The following is an 11713-nucleotide window of genomic DNA, read 5'->3' as shown; positions in this document are numbered from 1 at the left end:
TTTTTCCATTGAACTTGGTCACATTTACATTTAATTGATACAACTTTTCCACTTTCCCCACCATGAAAACTTTTTTTTTCGGTATTTCAAGATTTGTTCGAATTTTTGGTGTTTACACACAGCTTTTTTATATGCAAATGGAAAAGACGCATAAAAACAGGCTGATGGAAACACAACTTTTGTCTGCTTATCTGGCCAGTGTGTGAGCTGTGATTAGTTGGTGCATGAGAGAAGGCGTATGTGTTAAGCAACTCCATGCAGTATATTTAAAGTGGTGTGTCTGTACAGCATGTGTGTGTGTGTGTGTGTGTGTGTGTGTGTGTGTGTGTGTGTGTGTGTGTGTGTGTGTGTGTGTGTGTGTGTGTGTGTGTGTGTGATAACTAATGCTTGCAAGGCAGATAGATGCAGTGCAGAGCAACGATTATGGAGTCATCATTCAGCTCAAGGTTGGCAGGACAGACGATTTCTGGAGACACACACACACACACACACACACACACACACACACACACACATATATATATATATATATATATATATATATATATATATATATATATATATATATACACACACACATACATACACACACACGCACACACAGTGGAAGGATAAATTATTACTGCACTGAGATTGTACTGCGCCACCCCACAGTAGTCCTAATAACATCTTCCTCCCAGGTCACTGCCAGGCTGTAGTTGATAGGACGGAACACCCCACCCCTTCCCCTCATCGTGTCACCTGCCACTCTTTCAGTGGCGGCTTTATTATGCATGCCTTTAACTAGCCCTGTATGTCTATAGCCATTGTTTCGATGTATTTTCTTTTCTTCATATAAAGCAATTTTACGGTCACAGACACCCTCCGTAAGACAACACACGTTCTTGTCGTCTTTCTCCATCTCACACACACCTAGCTGAGACGTATGAGCAGGGTGCTATAATGTCAGTATTGGTATAGGTTTGATTTGTATTAGAGAGGTTTGAGGTTTGATTCTCTGGACCACCAGTTTGACTTGACAACCTCCACTTCACGTCAATGAACGACAGCCCTTGAGCAAGGCATTAAACCGCATTCCGCTGTAGGGCAGCCAGGATAACTTGGTTGCACTGCACAGCGTCTTGATAAATTCATCAATTAATTAATTGTTTCCTTTATTAATCCCCTTGGGGAAATTCAGTTACTGCAAATTAAACCATCATAGCTGTGATCTGTGTGGCTAGGAGCAGTGGGCTGCCGTCTTCATGCTGCACCTGGGGACCAACTCCACTTCTTTTCCCATTGCCTTGCTCAGGGGCACGGGCAGGAGTATAAACCCTAACATGCATGTTTCTTTTGATGGTGGGGGAAACCGGAGCACCCGGAGAAAACCCACCGCAGACGCAGGGAGAACATGCAAACTCCTCAACCTCGTCCAACCGCCTCCTTGTCAAAGCCAGTGTGAAGCAGGAGGTGAGGAAATGCAGCGATTCTCTGGCTGCATGTGTGAAAGGGGCTCCTATCAACAATCCCAGGATTTGAACCCAGGAAAAGACCACAGGTTTTGCAGTGAAAGAGGATTTAATACACACGGCGTATTTCTGTGTGTGTTTAAGTCTATATACACTTGGCGATGGCATTGTGAACTTTCCCCAGGCCATCATTATCCTGCAGTGACTCTCCATAAACATGGTGAAGATCTAAACACATGCACACATACACACACAAGTATACACAAGGACACAAACGCAAGCACATATAAACACAAACAAATTATCTCTGTCTATCTCTCTCTCTCACACACACACACACACACAATGGGTAAACACAAATATACCTTTCTAGCAGTTTGATGGTCTCTACAATAATAGGCCAGTCCTCATCTATAAACTGCCTCCCCCTCAATACTTCTCTCTCCAGCTGAAGGACAGACGGATAGATGGGTAGAGACACACCAACAGTCAGATAGATGGACAAAGACACACAGACAGACAGTCAGATAAATGGATAGAGACAGCCAGATAGACAGATAGCTAGAGACACACACAGTTGGATAAAGACACACAAACAGATAGATATATGGATAGAGACAGGCCGATGAATGATAGAGACAGAAGGACAGACAGATAGATGGGTAGAGACTCACAGACAGACAGACAAATAGATGGATAGAGACTCACAGACAGATAGGTAGATGGATAGAGACACAGACAGTTGGATAAAGACATAAAAATAGACAGACAGATAGATGATAGAGACACATGGACAGAGATAGATCGAGACAGACAGACAGACAGACAGACATAGATAGATAGATAGATAGATAGATAGATAGATAGATAGATAGATAGATAGATAGATAGATAGATAGATAGATAGATAGATAGATATCGGTCTATTACTACTACTACTTTCAGCTGTTCCCATTAGGGGTCACCACAGCGAATCATCTGTTTCCATCTCTTGCTGTCCTCTGCACCTTCCTCTGTCACACCAGCCACATCCTTAAACCTCCTCTGTGGCCTTCCTTCCTTCTTCCAGATAGATAGATGCTATATGTTTGACATATGTTCTCTCTAGTTGATAGACAGATTTGTTTATTAGCCATACGACCAAGGCTGGTAGATTTTGCTTTCGATACAGTATGTTAAAACTCTGCAGCACAGTACATACATGGACAACAGCACACACTCCACATATTATTACCAAACTTAACCGTGATACAACAGCAGAACATATGACGCTCAGCCACATACAGTAGGTGAACGGTACGTATGCATACACATACATATGCCAGTAGTGTGTGAGGAGGGGACTAAAATCAAAATCAAATCAAATCAAATTTATTTGTATAGCCCAATGTCACAGATTACAAAGTTGCCTCAGTGGGCTTAACAGCAACACAGCATCCTGTCCTTAGACCCTCGCATCGGATAAGGAACAACTCCCTAAAAAAAAAAAAAAATACGTTAACAGGGAGAAAAAACAGGAAGAAACCTCAGGGAGAGCAAGAGGAGGGATCTCTCTCCCAAGACGGACAACGTACAATGGATGTTGTGTTTACGCAATTTACACAATAAAACATTGAAACACAACTATAATGGACTTATAAAATGTATGAAGAATATGATGCGCAGGATGCCAAGCAGTGTCCAGACGCCATCAGAACAGTCCAGGACCCAAGCCCCATGACCAGCATCATCATGTAAAAAAAATAAAAAATTATATGGATTTATAAAAAGAAAATGTGATGAGGGGAATGGCAGGCAGCATCCAAGTGGCGGCCCGACTACAGGGAAGAGTTCAGAGTCCTGATAGCTAGGGGGAACAAGCTGTTTGTGAAGTGTTTAGCTTTCGTGGACAGTGACCTGAGGGAAAGAGCTGGAAGAGGTGATGAGCAGGATGTGAGAGGTCGGAGATTATCTTCTTTGCCCGCTTTACAGTCCGGTGAGTATGTAGCGAGTCAGCTGAGGGCAGTGGGTCGCCTATGATTAACAATCCCCTGCAGTTTTTTCCATGTTTGACCGTCTGTGCTGCCGTACCATACTGTAATAGAAGATGTGATGATGGACTCGATGATGGCTGAGTAGAACAGAACGAGAAGCTGATGCTTGATCCGTTATTTTTCAAGCTGCCTAAGGAAATAAAATCATTGTTGAAATTTCACAGCGATGTTTTTCAGTGTTTCAACTCACAGCGTGGCTGTCCTGGTTGTCTTGAATTACTGGCACTGCTTCCAAATGAAGACTGGAAGTTATGAATGGTCTCCTGAAGAATCTGTCTCTCTCGGCCCTGAGGAACAGCCCACACTTGAGATCACAATACCCAGGCATTTGCTGGCGAAGCTGATGGGAAATGTCACCAACTCTCATTGTCAAAAGTAGATTTTAGCTAAACCTCGAGTCTTTACAGTCCACTGCAATCCAACGGCTTATCAGCCCATGTATCAACCTACATCCTCGTTCAAGGCAAATTTGCTCATCTCCTGATTCCTGATTTATTTGATGCCCTGTGATGGCCTGGCGGCCTGTCCAGGGTGTCTCCCCGCCTGCCGCCCAATGACTGCTAGGATAGGCTCCAGCATCTCCGCGACCCTGAGAGCAGGATAAGCGGTTTGGATAATGCGTGGATGGATGGATGGATAGATGGATGAATGGATGGATGGATGTTTTTCAGTGTTACATTTCCACTTTTATTGATGATGTATGTTCTGAGGAATTCAAAAGAGTCAGTTGTGTTGATGGGGTCTCCATCCACTGTTATGTCTTTATTTTTCGTTCCTCTTTAAAACCGTCTTTCTTTCTGTCTTCCTCAATAAGGGTTGATAATTTGGACACAAAAATGCTTTCAGTATTTTTTATGCCAACCCTGAACCTTAACTCTTTTGGTTGAGGTTATGATTTTGTCCAATAAAAGATATAATTCTTTGGTTGTGCTTTTGAGCGGAAAAGGGCTGTCAAAGACAAATTGCCTGCTTTTTTTTAAATTTTAAAACAAGACTAAGAAGCTACAGAACATCTACATAACACATAAAGTGCTGTTTAGAGTTTAAATATCCTCAGAAATCCGAAAATATTAAATATAAATGACTGAATTTGTACTTTTTATATGAAACCTTGACACCTGAATTTCACAATGTTCAATAAATGACACTTGACATTTTGGGGGAAAATATTTTTGTCACTCCAAACACAAAGGCTATTGTCATGAAGCTCAAAAATAAATAAGATAACTTTATGCCTCAGGTTTCTTTCACCTTCTTTTAACATTGACCGTCACTTGACAAGTTGACAGACATCTGTCAACAGCCCGTCTACAATCCAGATCTCTGAATGTAATCTATATCCAACCTTAAAACTCACCTTTTTACCTTAACCTACAGTTAGTTGCCTTTAAGTTGAGTGCTTCACAACCTGTACTGCATGGCAGGTTTCTGTCTCAGTGAATTTACTAAGCGCTGTTTGCTGATGAGATTATAGAGTACAGATTATAATAGATATAGCGTTTTTTTTTCCAGAAACTGTCAATGATGTTGGTGAAAGTGCTCAACAAATGAGGAGCGGGATACTTATTTATATATATATATTATATACACACTATTGCAAACTGTTATCTTCTCTCTCGCGTCTTTTCTCTCCCTGAATGTCTTCTCCTCTCTCTTCTTCTGTGTGAGAGAAGGATGTAACATTGAAACAGGATAACAAAATTGCAAAATTATATGGATTTATAAGATATATAAAGAATGTGATGAAGAGGATGCTAAGCAATGTCCAGGTGGCAACCACTGTCACGATGGAGACCTGGGAGGAGGACAGACTACACGTGCACACAAGGGAGACTCACATCACACCATTCATGCGAATGGCATCCTCCTCATCACATTCTATATATCTTATAAAGCCATATAATTTTGTTATCCTGTTTCAGTGTTATATCCTTCTCTCACTCCGATGTGTGACTAATGTTTTTTTTTTCCTCCTCTCCCGTGTATGCGAATGGTGTGATGTAAGTCTCCCCTGTATGCATGTGTAGTTGGTCCTCCAGCCAGGTCTAGATGGTGTTGGTGGTCACACGGCTTGGGTCCTGGGCTGTTCTGGTGGCATCTGGACACTGCGTGGCATCCTCCTCATCATATTCTTCATATATTTCATAATTCCATTATAATTCTGTTATCCTCTTTCAATGTTGTATTGTGTAAATTGTGTAAACACAACATCCATTGCATGTCTGTCCATCTTGGGAGAGAGACCCCTCCTCTGTTGCTCTCCTTGAGGTTTCTTCCTATTTTTTCTCCCTGTTAAAGGTTTTTTTTTTTTTTTTTAGGGAGTTGTTCCTTATTCGATGCGAGGGTCTAAGGACAGGATGTGTTGCTGTAAAGCCCCCTGAGGCAGATTTGTAATTTGTGATATTGGGCTATACAAATAAAATTGACTTGACTTGTCTCTGACTGTAATCCATATATCTCTGAATGTAATCCATATATCTCTGAATGTAATCTATATTGGTAAATGTAATCCATATCTCTGAGTGTAATCCATATCTCTGAGTGTTATCTTTTTCTCTAAATGCAATGTATATCTCCGAATGTAATCCATATCTTTGAATGTAATCCATAACTGCTTCTCAGCACCCCTGCCCTGTCAACTAAACTAGTTTTTTGTCTTTGTTCAGACACACAGCAGATCGGCCCAATGAACAGAACAGGGAATTACTAGCAACCGTAGAGTACCTGTCAGTGGTGAAACTACCACATATGCAGGTAATGCAGCTGCATTGGGGCCCGCAACAGTTTGGGGCCTGCACACACGGACCCCTCTTTATCTTGACACTATCGTACCAAAGATCTCAAGCACTGTGTCTACAGTATACGGTATGTTCAATAATGTGCAGTGTGTACGTGCATAATTATGGACGTGTACGACTGCGTAGCAAACTCCACACAGAAGAGTTAGCTAGCTGGCAAAGTGTCAAGAATTAGCACGGCAAAAAACCTGAAGTGTGCCTATGATGTAAGTAGAACTTATCTATTATTTACTTGACTACTAATAAACTTACATACTTATGTACCTATGCACAGACATGAATAATTTTGTCTATGTGCGGATGCACCATCACTGATAATGTTTTCATTTGTCAAGGTGTGCAGTCACCGATGAGGTTTTCATCTGTTACGGTGCTCCGACACCAGATTTTGTTAAGCAAGCTAGTCTATCGCTATCTTGGCCTTGTTATTAGGACTCCTCTTCTATAGCACGGCAGTCTGTTTTCCAAGTAATCATTTCATTTAGGCGTGCAGTAACTTTCGCTGTTGCTGGTCGTTTTAAAGCTGCGTGCTTTCATTCTTTCATTCGCTACTGACATAACGTTATGTTACGTCTGATTGAGATGAGCAGGCCGGAGCTCGCTTTGACCATCTTGCATCAGGGCCCAGAGCTGACTCGTTATGCTGCTCATAGCTGTCATCTAAATAACACTTTGCAGTGTATTTCAAAATTACCCTATCAAATTAGCTCTATCAAATTAGCTCTATCTATTTATTGTTAAAGAGTCATCCATGACATAATCCGTAAAGTGTTCATTTATTTGAGCAAGTAAATAAACTAAGGTCCCTTTCACACTTGAAAGTTCAAACCAAGGTCTGAACCAGAGTCTGGTTCTGGTGCTTTCACATCTGTTATTTTATAGTCATTAGGTTCAGGACTTTTGCTTTCATACCAGCGGACCTTGACTTGAACTTTTGGCTCGTTGTTGCCAGGTGCGTTCGCTGTTGCTAGGTGTTACTGTTTGTGTTTGTTTTATCACTTCCTATGATTGATCCGTAAGTCCGAACCTTTGATTTCACATTAGACATTCATGAACCTTGGTCTGAACCGAGACTACCTCCTGAGCTTGGACCAAAGACCGAGTCTTTGATCCCTGTACCCTGGTCCAAGAGGTTTCACACCTGGCAATCTGGTTCGGACTTTTCTGGAAAGTCTGAAAGTCCGGACTAAACAACATAAGTGTGAAAGGCCCCTAAATAAGTGTATCATTCTTAGTAACATAACTGTCACTTGATAAAAGGAGTTGAAATGTCTGTTGACATTACAATCCCTGGTCAGTGGTTCCCAACTTTTTTTGAGTACTGTACCCCCAAAGCATTTCAAGCCCACCTAAAGTATCCCCTACTACGCAATCAGTTGTGGTGATCACCAGGATATATCATTAATGTATATAATTTATATGTACATATACAGTGTTTTATTTAGTCTATATATCATTAATTTAATTATAACTTTTTATAAAGAAAGTAAGACTCAATCTCCCCAATTAATGTGACACTTTAATCATATTCAGTCACAGCTAATCATATTACTTATAATAGCCATTGTTTATAGACTTTAAAAAAAAGTAAGGCTCAAACTCATCAATTAATGTGACACTCAATGGGACACTTGAGCCTGTTTCTCACGCATCAGTTTTGTGAGTGTGGGGGAAATTGTTGCAACAGCTGTGACCAGGTTATTCTCCAAGTTGAGCCTGTCCCTGTGTTTAGTTTTGATGTGGGTCACTGTGGAGAATATCACCTCACATAGGTATGTAGATCCAAAGGGCAACAGTTCATTCAGGGCATGTTTCCCCAATTCAGGACACTCCTTCTCCACAACACACCAGAATTGTATCAGTGGTGTGCTTGAGTACCTCATCTTCAGGCTCCTATCTGAGGACACATCTATGAGGTTTTCTTGCAGTCTGTCGGGAATGCTGCTGTTAATGTCCATCACAAATGGATTACGCATCCAATCCAATTTGGAAAACTTGTGGACAATATCAGGGAAGTAGGAGATGAACTCATTCTTGAGCTTGGATAAATGCGTGTGTACTATTTTCACAATTGTAGCTCATTCACCAGTGGCAATGTGTGTCCAGCTGCATGAAACAACTTGTATCCCCATCTTCACATTTGCTCTGCCAGAGCTTGATCTTCTCCATGAATCCACATACATTGTCACACAAGCTAAGAACATGTGTGTCTTTACCTTGAAGAGAGAGATTCAGCTGGTTGAGATGCTGAAATCATCGGAGAGGTATCCCAGCCAAGCCACCTAGTCAGCGTCGCCGAAAATAGCCACAAGGGGGTGCGTGTGCTCCCACAGAAATTCCCTCACTTCACCGTGTAGCTCGAACGGCCGCTGTAACCTCGGCTCGGGATAACCACCGGACGTCGGTGTGACGTAGTAGCTGTTCATGTTCTGACACACCGTCTCGACAAAGTGACCGAAACAGTCTATGTTTCAAAGTCCCGGACTGTACGAAGTTGACCACTTTTACGGTATCATTCAAAACATCGTTTAACTCTGGACTCATTCTCTTGCTAGCTAATGCTTCTCGGTGAATCATGCAGTGCATCCATGTAACATTAGGGTTGACCGTTTTGTTACGGGCCATTAAACCGTTCACTCTGCCGGTCATCGCCGCAGCGCCGTCCGTGCACACATGAGGGCAGGATTTCCAACCCAGCTTGCGTTGAGAGAAAAAATGGTCAATAACGTTAAAAACCTCGTTGTGTTGCTAAGGGACCACTCGAAGACACACGTCTGTTAGCATACGCTTCTTTGCGTGATTTTTTTTCGTACCCGTTTTCCGGGAACGCTGCCTCTGATTGGCTAAGTACAGAGTTAGGGTGGGGGGGCGTTTCTTCCCGGAATCCAGGTGAACGCTCTCTCAAGGAGTACTAGCCAGTCAGAGGCAGAGTTCCCGGAAAACGGGTACGAAAAAAAAATCACGCCGCTCCTTCAACAATCCTCGTCACACTCCTTCTCCCCTCTTACAGTCACTTACATCCTATCTTGTCCTCTAGCTCCTCCTGCTGTCCTCCAACTGCATCAACTCAAGACGTCACAAACGTCCTGTCCGGCAGTTCTCCCCGCGAGCTTCTTGCAAAACAATGTGCTCGTTCATCTCCAACGTGTCTTTGTAACGCACAAACGCAACCAGCTGCGCTTCCCCACCGACATCCGCCGATTCATCCAACTGCAAAGCGAACGTACCCGACTCTTTCAATTTCTCCACCACTTGGTCAGTAATGTCAATTCCCATGTCGTCGATCCGATGGCACAAACTATTATTTGACAAGGGGACTTTCTTCAGCACATCATCTGCTTTCTTATCGATCACTGTTTCTGCGAGAGTGGCAGCAGCAGGCAAGATTAGCTCTTCGGCTATGGTAAATGGCTTTTTTTGATTTAACCACGAGTAGCGACACAACATATGATGCCCCCAAAGCCTTGGTTGAGACCGACACAGGAGCGATGCTTAGTACTGAGATGGCGGCGTAAACGGGACGGTTTCATGCTATTACTCGAAAGCATGTCGCCACAGAGGAAACACGTCGGCTGCGGCGGCTCTGTAGTTGTGGCAGTAAAGCCAGAGAGCACATATTGTTCCCCAAACTGACGATGCTTTTACCTTCTCCGTTTTCTTGTTCTTCTGAAGGGGTTCTCCCGATTCAGCAGTATCAGCTGTGCTGTTGTTGCTGGATGAACCCGCTCGACTCAGCCATTTATCCATAACGTTAACTGAAACTTTGCCAGAGGCTTGATATGTTGCTAGCTCGCAAGAAAAAACAGCGCGCCAGCTTGCGCTCGTGAGCGGAGTGACGGCTGACAAAGCCCGGTGGGAAACTGTCGCGCATTACAAAAAAGTATAGCCAACAATAATATAGCCAGCAAATTATTACTTAAATTTAATTGTTCCAATTTTGGTTACATTATTGGAGATTATACATTATTTGGTTACAGTTTTCCTGTACATTTTTTAAAAAATTTCCCCCTTTCATTTCTAAAATATTTTCACGTACCCCCTGGGGACCACCCATGTACCACTAGGGGTACGCGTAGCCCCGGTTGGGAAACACTGCCGCAGGTGATATTCTCATAGCCGACCTGTTCTCCTGCAGCCAGGAGAACCTGTTAGACAGCGTACCACGAGTGGGTACACTGTCGACTGATATACAGGGGAGGCGAACCCTCACCAGGGAGGGACGCCATACTCCACACCACCAAACTCCGACCAGCTACTCCAGTCACTTTCCAACAACCAGCAATCAAGTAAAAGTAAACTCCTCTTGCCTTACCATGTAGAGAAGAAAAAGTGAAAAGCAATAGAAAAACAGTGAATTATCAAAACAAACACTCACACACCCAAGCATGCAGTGCAGAGAGAGAGAGAGAGAGAGAGAGAGAGAGAGAGAGAGAGAGAGAGAGAGAGAGAGTGAGAGAGAGAGAGAGAGAGATATTTTAACATTTTTATTTTCATACCATGGAGCCAATCCCCTTTCTACGTGTCCTCGGGCTTGTTGAAGCAGTGGGTGAGACCTCACTTGCCGCAGTAGTGCCTGTCAAAGTGGTTGGCCATGAAAGGATCTCATCATTCTCATCAACCTTGTAGTACTTGAGCACAGCAAACGACCTTTTTCCTCTATGTTTGTTCTTTTTGGGGCTGGTGTAAGGCTTCTTCTTCCTCTTCTTGGCAACACTACGCAGCCTCAACACCAAGTGCAGAGTGGATTTCTTCTGAATGCTGTAGCCAGAGAGGTTGGGTCCATCTTCAAGCTGCTTCCCTGCAAAAATCAACCTCTGCTGGTCTGGAGGGATACTCTCTTTAGCTTGGATTTTTTGCCTTGACGTTTTCAATGGTATCTGATGGCTCAACCTCGAGGGTTAGGATCTTCCCCGTGAGGGTTTTTATGAAAATTTGCATTTTGACATTCAACCCACTACAGGGTCACTCCTCGTGGCGGACCATCAAACGAAGGCTTTACGCGTGTGCAATGGGGTTCTCGAGAGAGAGAGAGAGAGAGAGAGAGAGAGAGAGAGAGAGAGAGAGAGAGAGAGAGAGAGAGAGAGAGAGAGGCAAGAGGAATAAATGGTGGACAGATGGAGGAAAAGGAGCATATAGGAGACAGAAAAAGAGAAATGAAAGACCAATGATAAATGTATATTTTCATGGAGTCAAACAATAAATCACTGATGTTTGAGGGAAGAAAAACACCAGAGGCACTGCACCTGCCAGTATTTCCAATATACAACAGTCCAAAACATAGATGGCTCAAATATATTGTAACGGTCATGGGTACATAGACTCGCTAGCCCTCGGCTAATAGTTCGGACTCGTTAGTCGACTGGTTAATGTAGTCGCTTATGATGCGGGAGATCCGAGTTCGCGTCCCAGTTCTCGGCTGCCCCCCGCATCA

The 11713-nt window shown here is 43.1% G+C and overlaps 1 pseudogene; it reads right to left on the bottom strand.

The window, feature by feature from the left end:
* Nucleotides 1-10797: 10797 nt before the first annotated feature.
* LOC130131114 (ubiquitin-like) lies at nt 10798-11229 on the bottom strand (annotated as a pseudogene).
* Nucleotides 11230-11713: the final 484 nt, after the last annotated feature.

This window comes from Lampris incognitus, chromosome 2, assembly GCF_029633865.1.
Source record: "Lampris incognitus isolate fLamInc1 chromosome 2, fLamInc1.hap2, whole genome shotgun sequence".
Taxonomy (NCBI): Eukaryota; Metazoa; Chordata; class Actinopteri; order Lampriformes; family Lampridae; genus Lampris; species Lampris incognitus.
This window is presented reverse-complemented; position numbering and strand designations above follow the sequence as displayed.